This window comes from Gossypium arboreum, chromosome 1 (genome assembly GCF_025698485.1).
Source record: "Gossypium arboreum isolate Shixiya-1 chromosome 1, ASM2569848v2, whole genome shotgun sequence".
NCBI classification, from domain to species: Eukaryota; Viridiplantae; Streptophyta; class Magnoliopsida; order Malvales; family Malvaceae; genus Gossypium; species Gossypium arboreum.
This window is the reverse complement of record NC_069070.1, coordinates 112722492-112737162: the sequence shown is the minus strand read 5'-3', so window position 1 is coordinate 112737162 and position 14671 is coordinate 112722492. Positions and strand designations below refer to the sequence as shown.

The following is a 14671-nucleotide window of genomic DNA, read 5'->3' as shown; positions in this document are numbered from 1 at the left end:
CAGAGACACGCCCGTGTGGTGTGGTTTAGGCCATGTTAAAGCTTGTTAAATAGACACTAGCGTGTGGTCTACCTGTCTGAGGAAGTTCAGGCCGTGCTGATTTCCCACGTTGACCTATTTTCTCCATTTTGTTTTGCCCGTTTCTCGTACTTTTTATTCTCCTATGCTTGCCTAGGTATAAATCATGAAATTAAAGGATTAGGAGCATCAAATTCCACAAATCTAATGATAATTCATCCAAAAATGTGCTAAGCATGGGATAAAAATATGTATAAATTATGACTTATCAAATACCGCCACACTTAAGCGTTTGCTTGTCCTTAAGCAAAATCCTCAATTCACAATTAAGAATTCATTTTTCTCAACTTATAATTCCTATCAATAATAACTCAAAATAACCTATAAGTAATCATACATTGAGAATTCAACTAGAAGACATCAAAGTTTCAAACATTACAAGTTGAGCATTTTATCACGAAAACATAGGTGTCTTCCCTTATCTAAGTAATCACATTTGATTCAAAATACCACAGAATTCAACATCCTCACTAAAGATTCACTCAAATCACTCGAGGTGTTTAAGGACAAAAAATGTAGCACTCATCAATCAATATGAAAAGTTATTACCATAGGCTTGCGTGAAAATCAATTCTCCACTACTATATATTGAGATGATACATCAATCAAAAGGTCTTTAGAGGATTGCAACATGGCTTTGGTTAGGGGGTGTGGTCACAAGCTGAAAGAGAAGGTTAGAATCGAGATTGAATTGAAAATTTTCCTAACTAGAAAAATACTAAAATTGACAAATTCCATTCCTAGAATTGAGCTTTTCTTCATGGATAACATCGTTTTAATCCAAGCATTACATAATTTTGTAATATGCTAGATGAAAAATCTCAATTGCAGCAACTTCATTTTTTTTAAGAATAAATCAAGTAACATAAAACTTTTCTAACTATCAAAAATAAAACATAGCTAAGCAATTTATTCAAATCAAATCTCGACAAAAATAGGGATCAAATTAGTTGAGGGGATTTCAACAAAAATAGGTTATGGGTTAACATTGAGGGTAAATCAATGAATGGCTTGTTAGGCTCAATGGGGTTCACTAAGGGTTAATTATGAAGGTAGACTTTTATGGAGTGAGTGGGTTAAACCTAAGTAACTTTATCATCTCAACATATCAAGTCAATGGTGTGGCCTTGACATGCATAATTGAAGCAAGTTCTAGAATAACAAATCAATATTGACGCACTCATAGTAACAATAAAAGTGAGCAAGAAAAAAAATAATATATGCTCTGAAGGCTCAAGATCTCACAAAAATTATGGCTTTTTTATGTTAATCCTGTGAATTTCAACTTCAAGATAATACCTAAACTTGGGGAAATAACCTAAAAAAATTTTAATTCTCAAAAATCAACTTATCATGATCGATTCTCTGATTACTTAAAATGAAAACAATCAATGCATAAATGCCTATGTTTTAACTCAAGATATTTCAATAAAAATCATAAATTGATCAAAATTCATTCTAAAAGTGATATGAGTGAGTCACGTGAGAATAAGACAAAATTCAAGGGCTTTTCTGATAACGATATAAATAACCCCTCACGCTTAAGATGTACATTTTCCTCAATGTACAAAGATAGATTTCCTGAAAAATATAGATATAAGATCATAAGATAGGGAGAGAAGTGAAACTTCCTGAATGTTAAATGGAATCTTTGAATTGGAGTTATAGAAAGTAATCGGCTAAGACAAGGGTGCGATTGGAGGAGGAAACTTCGGTGTTGGTAGAGGTTGTTAGTCAACAAGTGCTGTGCCAAAAGAATATTATAACTGTTGGTAGCTATGGTCGTGGTTGAGCAGGGCATGGCAATCGTGGAGGACCTTTTCCAGTGGAGTTGCAATTTCCTAAGTAGTAGTGAGTTTTGGAGCTCTTTATAACTGCGATAGAATTAATAACTCTTTAGGAAATATAAAGTAGTATAATTACTCGTAAAGAAATGGCTGAAAACATAAATTGCTTAATATAAATTTTAAAACCTAAAGATGAAGTAAAAAAATAGTATCAAAGAGAAATAACATAAAAAGTAATTTAAAAAGATAAATAAAGATAAAAGTAAATAAAAATAATAAATAATAAATAAAAGTCTTCAAAAATCCTCATCGCCAGATGGTTCGAGAGGTGGGGGTGGCGATCAGATGTGAAGGTGCTGACAAATCTGATGTAAGGTTGCATCAATGTGATCAAAGCGCTGAAAACATTGTCGCTCGAATCGAGTGATATGCTCAGAGATGTCAGAGAGTGAAGCAGCCGCATGAACTAGACGATAAATAGGTGGTGGCTGAGATGGTGGATCCTCGTGAGGTGGAGGGACATCATCAGTAATGTCCTCTGGGTCCTCCTGCTTGGCTGACTGGACAAGACAGTATTGACGAGGATCAAATCCACGTCATCGCCCGATCATCCTCATATGGAGCATACTCGAGATGCCTTGTAGGGACATCTGACCGATAAGGGTGAGGTAAGATGATTCCATCGCCATGTTGAGGAAACCGAAGTACCGCGCCAGGTGAGTCACATAAAGGCTAATGGAAAGGACTCCCTTCCTATGTCGCTCTGTCTTATGGCGAATGGCGAAAGCGATGAAATAAGCAAGGTCAAATACGTGCCCATGCGCCATGCTCAATAAAAAATAGGCATCATTAGTGTTGACGACGTCGATACTCTCTCGCCGTCCTATTAAGGTGTGGGCTAGGATCGCGTGTAAGTATCTCAGTGATGGGGCGAGAGCCGATGCCTTGGAGCGGCTAGGATCATAAGTAGCCGAAGCAGGGACTAGGGCCTTCTAGTAATTTCAAGGAGAATAGTGGATGTGACGATGGAGACTGTCGAAATCATCGTCGTTCATGAAGTCCTCCGTATATAGTCCTAATGCGACACCGAACTCGGGTACGCTCAACTGCTGTACTAAACCGCTGAGACGAAACTAGCCCGTTCTGGGATCATCAAACTCTGTCATAGCGGTTTGAAGGTGGAATACTGAATAGTTTTAATGTGAGCTCGAGATATGTCGGCTCAACGATCTCGAAGAAAAGCTCTCATGGGTCAATAGTCAAGAGAGCCCGGACTGCGTCAGCGAGTTGGATCTGCTCTAGGGTGGTCCAAGCAATGCAACGACCCACACCTAGGGGTCAGGCCCGTAGTATCTGGAATAGTTCCTCTTGGGGCCCCGGTGGAAATTAGAGGAATGGGTGCCGTATCTCATTAGTAGGACCCGAGGAGAATGTTGTTCCTTTTCACTTCTTCGAGGCAGAGATGACAGTCTTCTTACCTCTAGTGTTTGTCATGGTGTTCCTGCGAGTGAAAGATTAAGTAATTAACAATTCCTACATCTTTAAGCAAAATCTGAGTATTCCAAAAATAATGACTTGCTCGTAAGATAATATGGACACAAATTCAAGCATGCTAAAAATAAAACGTGGTGATATTGTATATGAATCAACGGCTAAATATAATATGGAAATAGTGCTAAGGCTAAACCAAGTGAATGCTAAAAGATCAATCAAGTGACAATGGATAATACTATTAATAATCCTAATCATGTGGGCAAATCAAACAAGAATAAAGATCAATGAAAACATAATGACTAAGTAAATCTTTATCATTAGTAAAATTGGAGATCACTAAACATAGATAAGGGTTAATAAGCATGCAAATTATTAATAGTAAAACAATTACAAGTCAAGAATTCTAATAAAATAAGTAAAAGAAATAAAAGTGATGGGGTGAAAGGGAGACAAACGACTGATGAACGATGGTGGTGTTTGACGGCAGAAGGGTGCAGCGTCAGTGTGCAGTGGATGACTGCGGCAGTGGGGGCTTGTAGTGTGGAGAAAAGAGGGAAGAAGGAAGGAATGTGTAGAGAAAGGAGGAAAAGAGGGAAGATTTTGATGCGTATGGGGGAAAGAGAGGAAAAAGGGCAGATTTTTGGGTGATGGTAGGAGCTTAGGTGGCAACGGCAACAGAGAGAGCGGTGGTTTAGGTTAGGGTATTGGGGAATGGGATGATGAATAGTGGGGGTTTATATAGATATTGAGACAGTTTTCAAATTTGGGCACGTCTGGAATTCAGCCCACGCCCGTGTTCTTTGGGCGTGTTGGTGCACACGGCCGTGTCCTACTTCGTTCACTTCTCCCACGCCCGTGTATACATGTGCTCGTCCATGTTATTTTGACAGTTTCGACCATAGGGTGGTGTGCATGAGTGTACCGCATGCCCGTGTTAATTTTTCAGTTGTTACCATGGCTTATAGCCATGGGCGTGCTGTACACCCATAGAGATTGGGCAGGATTGCCCACGACCATGTCGCACAGCCGTGGCAACGAATTGAATCCCGTGTTTTGGGAAAAAATTTTCTCTATTTTCACATGACCGTGTCTTCACCGGTGGTATAAGCACGACCTAAGGCATGCCCGTGTGCCTGGCCGTGTGTGTTTGAAAAACCTATGTTCAAGGACTCCTAAGAAGTGCTTATTTATAGTCTAAGCTCGACTTACCTTTCTGTTGTGTGGTCATGGTGGGCGAGGAGTTTACACTCCTCATTCCTTCTATCAATCTCATCAAAATAAGGTTTTAGACGAGTACTATTTACATTAAAAGTGTCAAATTTGGAATGAGTTACCTCGACTGTACCGTATAGGAAAATGATAAGACCGTAAAAGAGAGTGCTCCATTAGGGTCAGAAGTGGTAATACGAGGGTTTGCTTCATCTAATAGTACTTTGTCTCCAACCTCAAGTTGATTTGATAACACATTGAGTCCGTCATGGCGTGGTTTTAGTTTATCGTGTGTTTTCAGTTTCTGTGGCCGCCATTCATCTAGTTCCTCGATCTGTAGCCTTTGCTCTTCATAGATGGGTCCTTTGTTGTTATTTGAACATGGCTCATGTATGTTCTTCGAACGTGTTTCCTGCAAAGAAGGTTGCACCACATGATCAGTATTGGTAGCATGATTTATACAACCACCCTCAATATTTGATGTGTTACTCAAACTAGGAGCTTGAAGAGTAATTGTTTCATCACTCACTCGAAGTGTGAGTTCACCTGTACCAACATCAACAATAGTTCTAGCAGTTGCTAAAAAGAGTCGTCCTAAAATCAAAAGTACGTCACTATCCTCCTCCATGTCTAGAATAACAAAATCAATTGGGAATATAAATTGATAGATTTTGACAAGTACGTCTTCAATGATACCCCTACGAAATCTAATGGTTTTATCTGCCAACTAAATGCTCATCCTAGTTTGTTTAGGTTTCCCAAGACCTAGTTGTTTAAACATTTTATACGGCATGACCTTAATGCTTGCCCCTAAATCAGCCAATGCATTATTAACATCTAAACTACCAATTAAACAAGGAATCATAAAACTCCTTGGATCTTTCAATTTGTTGGGCAACTTATTTTGTAGAACGGCTAAACAAACTGCGCTTAACTCTATATGCGACGCCTCATCCAACTTTCATTTATTTGCTAAATGCTCCTTTAAAAATTTAACTGCGTTCGACATCTGCGAAAGAGCTTCAATAAACCATAATTTAATATGTAATTTCTTTAATAATTTAAGGAATTTACCAAATTGTTCATCCGTATGGTCTTTTCTTGTCGCACTGAGGTATGGCACTCGAGGTCTGTACTCTTTACTTACTGGTTTTCGCTCACTGTGGTCTACCTCACCTTTACCCTTACTTACCACAATTCTTGGCCTCAGTTCTGATTCAGCTTCAAGTAACCCTTCTTTATCTCGAACAGTAATCGCATTAAGCTGTTCCCTTGGGTTACATTCAGTGTTACTCGGCAAGCTACCTTGTGGTCGTTCAGAAATCAGTTTAGCAAGCTAGCCTATCTGAGTTTCGAGCCCTTGGATCGATGCTTGTTAATTCTTAAGTGTTGTTTTGGTACTCTGAAAATGGGTTTCTGACACTGAGATGAATTTTGTTAGCATCTCTTCAAGGTTCGACTTCTTTTCCTGCTGGTAGAGTAGTTGTTGAAAACCTGGGGGATGTTGTGGCCTTTGATTTCCTTGGCCACCCCACGATAAGTTGGGATGGTTCCTCCAACCTGCATTATAAGTGTTACTATATGGGTTATTTTGAGGTCTAGAATTATTGTTACCAATATATTAAACTTGTTCCTCCTCGGTGCTAGGATTGAAGGATTGATATTCTGTGTGTACTCCTCCTCCATTTGAATCGCACCTCATTACTGAATGTACCTGAGTAGAACCATATAAACTATCAATCTTTTCATTTAAAAGTTCTACCTGGTTTGATAGCATAGTAACCGCATCGAGGTTGAAAACACCGACTACTTTTGTCGGCTTCGTTCTCATGACTTGCCACTGATAGTTATTCAGTGACATCTCTTCAATAAACTCGTAATCCTCTTCAGATGTTTTATTGTTCAAAGTTCCATCGGCAGCTGCGTCGATAAGTTGCCTTGTTAAGAGGCTCACACCGTTGTAAAACGTTTGAACCTATAACCATAAGGGTAACCCATAGTGAGGGCACCTTCTCAAAAGATCCTTGTATCTTTCCCATGCATCATAAAGAGTTTCTGCACAAACTAAGTGATATCATTCATCAATTTAGCTGTCTTTGTCTGCGGAAAATATTTAAGTAAAAAATTTTCGGTCATTTGTTCCCAAGTAGTGATTGATCCTTATGGTAACAAGTTCAACCACTGTTTAGCTTTGTTCCTTAATGAGAATGGAAAAAACCGAAGGCGAATGGCATCATCAGAAAGGCCATTTATCTTAAAAGTGTCGCGGAATTTTAGAAAATTTGCTAAATGAGTGTTTGGATCATCGTCCTGAAAACCATCAAACTGAATAAACTATTGTATCATTTAAATTGTGTTAGGTTTCAGTTCAAAATTATTTGTGGCAATAGTAGGTCTAACTATATTCGATCCAGTTCCTGTTAAAATAGGTTTAGCATAGTCATACATAGTATGAGGAGCAGGATTTTGATCTACTGGATTTGCCGCAACCACTGGAGGTAGCAGATTATTTTGATTTTCAACCATCTCCTCGGTTGTAGTATGGATGTCGTCCTCTTTGTCTTCCTCTATGTATTGTAGGCTTCGCCTTATTTCCCTTCGATTTCTGCAAGCGGTGCTCTCGATTTCACTATCAAAAAGTAGAGGTCCTAACGGGTTTCTTCTAGTCATAAACTATAAAAACTTGTCAGAAGTAAAGAAAAAACAAAATTAAAAATAAAAATGGCTAAAGAAATAAAAATTAATTTTTCCTAATATCTTAGTCCCCAGAAACAGCGCCAAAAACTTAATGATCGCAAAAATAACTATAAATACAACTAAGGCAAGCGCACCTATCGAATAGTAGAATAGTTGTGGTGAGACCGAAAATATCATATCCACGAGGACTAAAAGTAATAGTAATTACTAGCTTTTAATTATCTAGCTTAAGAATTAAATTGTGTTTTTAAACTAAAACTAATTATCTAAACTAAGAATGCACAGGAAGTAAATTGGGGTAATACTTTTGGGAAAACTGATTGATTTAGACAATACCCAAGGAAGAATCCACTTAAACTTCACTTGTTATTTAACTCTGAACTAGACAATTTATTCAATTGAATCGATCCGTAGAAATCCTTAATTTATATTATTATCCCTCTCGAGACTAACAATGTCTAACCCTAGGTTGATTAATTGAAATCTCTTTCTAATTAAAACCCCTAGTGTTGCATTAACTCGATCTATGAATTCTTTTATTAAGTTTGACCCTAATCCTGCAGATTTATGTCGCCCTATGTCTAGGGGTGCAATCAACAACGCTTAATTATGCTAGATCTACTCTTAGACAGGGACTTTTGCTCCTTTGAATAGGCACATCAATACTTGAATCAATATCATGGAATATTAAAGAAAGAATTAAGAACATATGATTAAGAACAAATCAAGTATTTATCATATAATTCAGAAAATAGTAACAAGATCCATCTTAGGTTTCATCCCCCTTAGGTATTTAGGGGATTTAGTTCATATATGTAAAAGAAAACATCTCAGAAGAATAATAATAACGAAACATAAAGAAACCCAAAAACCCTTGAAGGAAATTGAAGGGAGATCTTCAGTTTTGAAGGAGAATCTGACTTCTGAGATGGATCAATCGGCTTTCTTCGAGTAATTCCTTGCCTCCCACTCCGTGTGTTCTTCTTTCATCCTTTTCTAGGGTGTTTATATAGGCTTTAGAATGCTTCAAAACCCTCAAAAGTGTCCTTTTTCGAATAGAACTAGGCTTGGGTTCGGCAGAGACACGCCTGTGTGGTGTGGTTTAGGCCTTGTTAAAGCTTGTTAAATAGATAATGGCGTGTGGTCTACCCGTGTAAGGAAGTTCAGGCTATTTTTATTTCCCACGTTAACCCATTTTCTTTGTTTTTTGGCCCTTTCTCGCTCTTTTTACTCTTCTATGCTTACTTAGGTATAAATCATGAAATTAAAAGATTAGGAGCATCAAATTCCATAAATCTAATGATAATTCATCCAAAAATGTGCTAAACATGGGATAAAAATATGTATAAATTATGACTTATCACCCGTATTCATGACCGTGTCATTTCCACGGCTGCCTCGCACAACTATGGTGATTTAACGCATGCCATGCCTCTGCTGATTTCTTGGGGAATTAAAGAGCAGGTTCCCTACGGTCTGGGATACACCCGTGTCCTTTAGCCGTGTGGTGTACACAGCCGTTTCGTACGGCCGTGGCTATTTATAGCAGCCCTTGTATCATCCTGTCTTAGGGAAAATATTTGTCCTGTTTTAGCACGGCTATGGACACGCCCGTGTCTCCTACCCATGGTGAGCCCATGGCCTTAGGCATACCAGTGTGCTAGGCTGTGTGTGCCAAGAATACCTGTAGTTAGATTATAAAGAAAAATGAAAAAACAAGCTAAAGTTACTTAGTGGGGTTAGTGCTCGGGTTGCCTCCCGAGAAGCACTTATTCAGAGTTTAAGCTCAACTTTACCTTGTGGGTATGTTTAAGCAGGTTCGTGGAGCTGTAGCGCCTCTTCATTGTCTTTAAAATCCTCATCGTTATAAAGTTTAAGATGATGTCCATTTACCTTGAAAGTGTGGGCCAATAAAAACCTGATTCGAGCGTTTCATGTGCGCTCCTAGTCCCACTGTAATGTCCTCCAGTCGATTCTGAGTGGCAATGTTCCAAGATTCTATTTGCTTCTGACTTCGTAACGCATCTTCTAATGACTTGATCTGCACATATTCGAAAAAGAAAAGGATTTTCCCAAAAATAGTTTTTCACATCAGTAAAGAAGCGTTTATTTTGCTGATGTGTCAACCCTTTTAGTGTAACGTTAGCGGCTAAATGATTTGCAATGTTTGCGAACCAAGGTACCTTGGAGTCAAATATAGCAAAGAGTTGTTCTTCAGGGAACGAGTCATTTATCTCATGTTCATCAAGCTCCTTGAGATGCGAGTTTTCTAATCTGGATAGATGATCTGCTGTAAGATTTCCTGCTCTCTTCTTACCTTGAATTTCTAAATCAAATTCCTACAATAATAAAATCCATCTTATTAGTTGAGGTTTTGCGTCTGTTAGTAAGGAGGTATCGAAGAGCTGAATGGCCAGTGTAAATGACAACTTTAAATAATATTAAATATGGTATAAATTTATCGGATACAAAAACCACAGCCAACAATTCTTCCTCAGTTGTCGTTATAATTTTCTTGTGCGACCGTCAATGTTTTGCTAGCATAATAGATTGGTTGAAAGTGCTTGTCTTTTCGCTGTCCAAGAACCGCACCCACTGCAAAATCACTCGCATCACACATTAGTTCAAAGGGTAAATTCCAATCAAGTGCAACTAAAATTGGAGCATTAATTAATTTATCTTTAAGAGTATTAAATGCTTCTAAACATTCCTGACTGAAATTGAAAGGCACATCTTTTTCTAGTAAATTTGTTAAAGGCTTAGCTATTTTAGAAAAATCTTTAATAAATCTTTTATAAAATTTAGCATGACCCAAAAAGTTTCGAATAGCCTTAACTGAACTAAGGGGAGGTAACTTCTCAATAGTTTCAACTTTTGCTTTATCAACCTCGATTCCCTTGCTAGAAATTTTGTGGCCTAACACAATCCCTGTACGAACCATGAAGTGACATTTTTCCCAATTTTGTACAAGGTTCATTTCCTCACATCTTATTAGAACTCGTTTTAAATTTTCAAGGCACAGATGGAAAGGGTTATCAAATACCAAGAAGTCATCCATAAATACCTCCATAATGTCTTCCACGAGTTCATCAAAAAAGGCCAACATACATCGCTAAAAAGTAGCAAGAGCATTACATAATCTAAAAGGTATTCGTCGATAAGCAAACGTATCGTATGGACATGTAAATATCATTTTCTCTTGGTCCTCAAGAGCTATTGGGATTTGGAAATAACAAGAGAGTCCATCTAGGAAGCAATAATACATATGCCCAGATAATCATTCCATCATCTGATCAATGAATGCTAAGGGAAAGTGATCTTTTCTCGTGGCATCGTTCAACTTCCTATAGTCAATGCAAACTCTCCATCCCATGACTGTTCACGTTGGAATTTATTCGTTCTTCTCATTGGCCACAACAATCATGCCTCCTTTCTTAGGAACAACCTGCACAGGGCTAACCCAAGAACTGTCAGAAATAGGATAAATAATTCCAGCATCTAGGAGTTTAATTACCTCAGCTTTTAACACTTCTTTCATGTTAAGATTTAGTTGCCTTTGAGCTTACACACAAGGTTTATATTCATCTTCTATTAAAATTTTATGTGTGCAAAAAGAAGGGCTGATCCCTTTTATGTCAGAAATCTTCCAAGCCATGGCTCTTTTGTGCTCCTTCAACACTTGGAGTAACTTGTCCTTTTCAGTTGGCTGTAAATATGAAGCAATAATCACTGGTAATGTGAAATTATTTCTAAGGAACGTATATTCTTAGTGATTTGCTAGTTGCTTTAATTCCAAATTAGGAGGTTCTTCAACAGAGGGTTTTAATTTCAATTCATTGTTTACCTCGATACCCTCATAGCTCTTTTGTCTTAGTGAAGGCTCATTAGAATTTAGTTCAAATTTTACCTTACCTATCTCAGAATCATCATCATTTACCTCCTCTCCTTGAGCAAGACACAGTTCCAACGTGTCCTTATGTACAATTTCCTGTAAAGAATCTTGAGTAGCATGATCAATAGAATCAATAAAATAACAGAAGTTATCTTGTTCCCTAGAAAATCTCATGGCATCATAAATTTTAAAAATAATCTCTTCGTCACCTACCCTAAGTACAAGTTTACAGTCACCCACATCAATAACAGCCCTAGCAGTGGCTAAAAATGGGCAACCTAAAATCAAAGACACTTCAACATCCTCATCCATGTCAAGCACAATAAAATCAATAGGGAATATGAATTTATCTACTTTTACAAGTACATCCTCAATGATACCCCTAGGATACTTAACAGATCTGTCAGCTAGTTGAATATTTATCCTAGTAGGTTTTGGTTCCCCAAAGCCAAGTTGCTTGAACATTTTGTAGGGTATCAGATTAATGCTAGCACCTAGATCAGCTAGTGCCTTCTCAACATTTAAACTACCAATTAAGTGGGGAATAGTAAAACTTCATAGATCTTTCAGTTTGGTTGGCAGTTTATTTTGGAGTATGGCCGAGCACTCCTAGTTGAGTTCCACTATAGACAATTCTTCAAACTTCATTTTATTTGTTAGAAGCTTCTTCAAAAATTTTACATATATAGGCATCTGCAAGATAGCTTCAACAAAAGGTAAGTTAATATGTAACTATTTAAAAAGTTCAAGAAATTTACCGAATTATGCATCCATGTGATCTTTCTTCAACTTTTCTAGGTACAAGATTAGTGGTTTATATTCCCTCATCACATGTTTTTCATTGTTTTCGGGTTTTACCTCCTCATCTTCTTTTCTGTCAGCATCTGGTGGCAGCTTCTTTTTAGATTCAACTAACACTTTCCCACTCCTTAATGTAACTGCCTTCACATGCTCTTTTGGATTGGGTTCGGTGTTACTAGGTAGACTCCCTGGTGGTCTCTCTGAAATCATCTTAGCCAGTTGTCCTATTTGATTCTCGAGCCCTTGAATTGATGCTTGCTAATTTTTAAGTGCAGTTTCAGTGTTCTGAAAACGGGTCTCCGCTACTGAAATAAACTTTGTCATTATCTCCTCAAGGTTCGGCTTTTTCTCTTGCTGGTAAGGTTGTTGTTGGAAGCCTGAAAGGGGTGATGGTCTTTTATTCCCTTGGCCTCCCCATGAGAAATTTGGGTGGTTCCTCCAACCTGCATTGTAAGTGTTATTATAAGGATTATTTTGAGGTCGAGGATTGTTACCCATATAATTCATTTGCTCATTCTCCATGTTAGGGCCGTAGGGTGGATATTCTGAATTGCTTGTTCCACCTCTACTTGCGCCACACTACATTACTAGATGAACATGTGTAGAGCCAAGTAAACCATTAATTTTTCTATTCAAAAGTTCTACTTGATTGGAAAGCTTAGCAACCGAATCAACGTTAAAAATGCCGACTGTTTTTTTTGGCTTTGTCCTCATGAATTGCCACTAATAATTATTCAGTGACATCACTTCTATGAACTCATAAGCCTCTTCAGGTGTCTTATTATTGATAGTTCAACCAGCAACTGTGTCAATCATTTGTCTAGTCGAGGGATTCAAACCGTTATGGAAAGTTTGAACTTGTAGCCAAAGAGGTAACCCATGGTAAGGGCACCTTCTCAATAGATCCTTGTATCTCTCCCATGCATCATAAAGAGTCTCTAGATCCATCTACACAAAAGAAGAGATATCATTCCTCAATTTAGTCATTTTGGCTGGCGGAAAATATTTAAGTAAAAATTTTTCGGTCATTTGTTCCCAAGTAGTGATTAACCCTCGTGGTAACGAGTTCAACCACTGTTTAGCCTTATTCCTCAATGAAAAGGGAAACAACCGAAGGCGAATGGCATCGTCAGAAATGCCATTGATCTTAAAGGTGTCGCAGAATCCCAAAAAATTTGCTAAATGAGTGTTTGGATCCTCGTTTTACAAACCATCAAACTGAACAAACTGTTGTATCATTTGAATCGTGTTAGGTTTCAGTTCAAAATTATTTGCAGCAACAGTAGGTCTAACTATACTCGATTCAGTTCCTGTTAAAGTAGGTTTAGCATAACCATACATAGTACGAGGAGCAGGATTCTGATTTACTGGGTTTGCAACAACCACATGAGGTAGCGAATTATTTCGATTTTCAGTCATCTCCCCGGTGTTATTAGTGTCGTCCTCGTGCTTTTCCTCTATGTATTGTAGGCTTCACCTTATTTCTCTTCGATTTCTACTAGTTGTGCTCTCGATTTAACTGTCAAAAAGTAAAGGTCCTGATGAGTTTCTTATAATCATAAACTATCAAAAACCTGCCAGTAAAAAAAAGAAAAAGAAAAAATTAATAAGAAAAATAAAACAAGATTGAATTGCAATAAAAATGAAAATGACTAAAGTAATAAAAATTAAGCGTTCCTAATATCTTAGTCCCCGGCAACGGCGCCAAAAACTTGATGGTCGCTAAACTAACTAAAAATTCGACTAAGGCAAGCGCACTTATCGAACAGTAGTATAGTTATGGTGAGACCGGAAATATCATATCCACAAGGACTAAAAGTACTAGTAATTACTATCTTTTTATTAACAAGCCTAATAATTAAAGGAATGTTTAAACTAAGACTAATTATCTAATTGACTAAGATTACGACAGCGATAAAAGTTGGAAAATACTGTTGGAAAACCGATAGAGAAGACAATACCCAAGGAAGAATCCACTTAGACTTTACTTATTACTTTTGAATTAGATGATTTATTCACTTGACTTAATCCGTAAAAATCCCTGATTTATGTTAATATCTCTCTCGAGACCAAAAACAACTGACTCTAGGTTGATTAATTGAAATCTCTTTCTAATTAAAACCTCTGTTATCACATTAACTCGATCTATGGATTCCCTTATTAGATTTGACTCTAATCCAGCAGATTTATGTCGTCCTATCTCTAGGATTGCATGCAACTCCACTTAATTATGGAAGATCTACTCTTAAACAAAGACTTTTGCTCCACTGAATAAGCACATCAAAGCTTGAATTAATATCCTGGAATATTAAAGCAAGGATTAAACTCACAATTAAGAATAAGAACAAGTATTTATCATATAATTCAAATAGTAATAAGATCTGTCTTAGGTTTCATCTCCCCCTAGGTATTTAGGGAGTTTAGTTCAAAACAATAGAGGAAAACATCTCAAAATTGGAAAAATAGCAAAACATAAAGAAACCCAATGAACTTCTAAGGAAATTGAATGGAGATCTTCAGTCTTGAATGAGATCCTGCTTCTGAGCCGATTCCAATGGCTATTCTTCGAGTATTTTCTGCTTTCTACTCTCCGTCCCCCTTGATTCCTCTTCTAGGGTGTTTTTATAGACTTTGGAATGCCCAAAATAGCCCAAAATTGGCATTTTTCGAATAAAATTAAACTTGTGCTCGACAGGGACACGACCGTGTACCA

At 37.5% G+C, this 14671-nt stretch overlaps 1 non-coding gene and 2 pseudogenes across 1 annotated transcript; all 3 read left to right on the top strand.

Moving 5' to 3' along the window:
• Positions 1-14671, top strand: part of LOC128280752 (G-type lectin S-receptor-like serine/threonine-protein kinase SD1-1) — a 38145-nt pseudogene that overhangs the window by 22352 nt on the left and 1122 nt on the right.
• Positions 6560-6656, top strand: LOC128281521 (small nucleolar RNA R71; annotated as a pseudogene).
• Positions 12833-12939, top strand: LOC128281911 (small nucleolar RNA R71). Its single transcript, XR_008272194.1, has one exon. It is a non-coding gene; the product is annotated as a small nucleolar RNA R71 (small nucleolar RNA).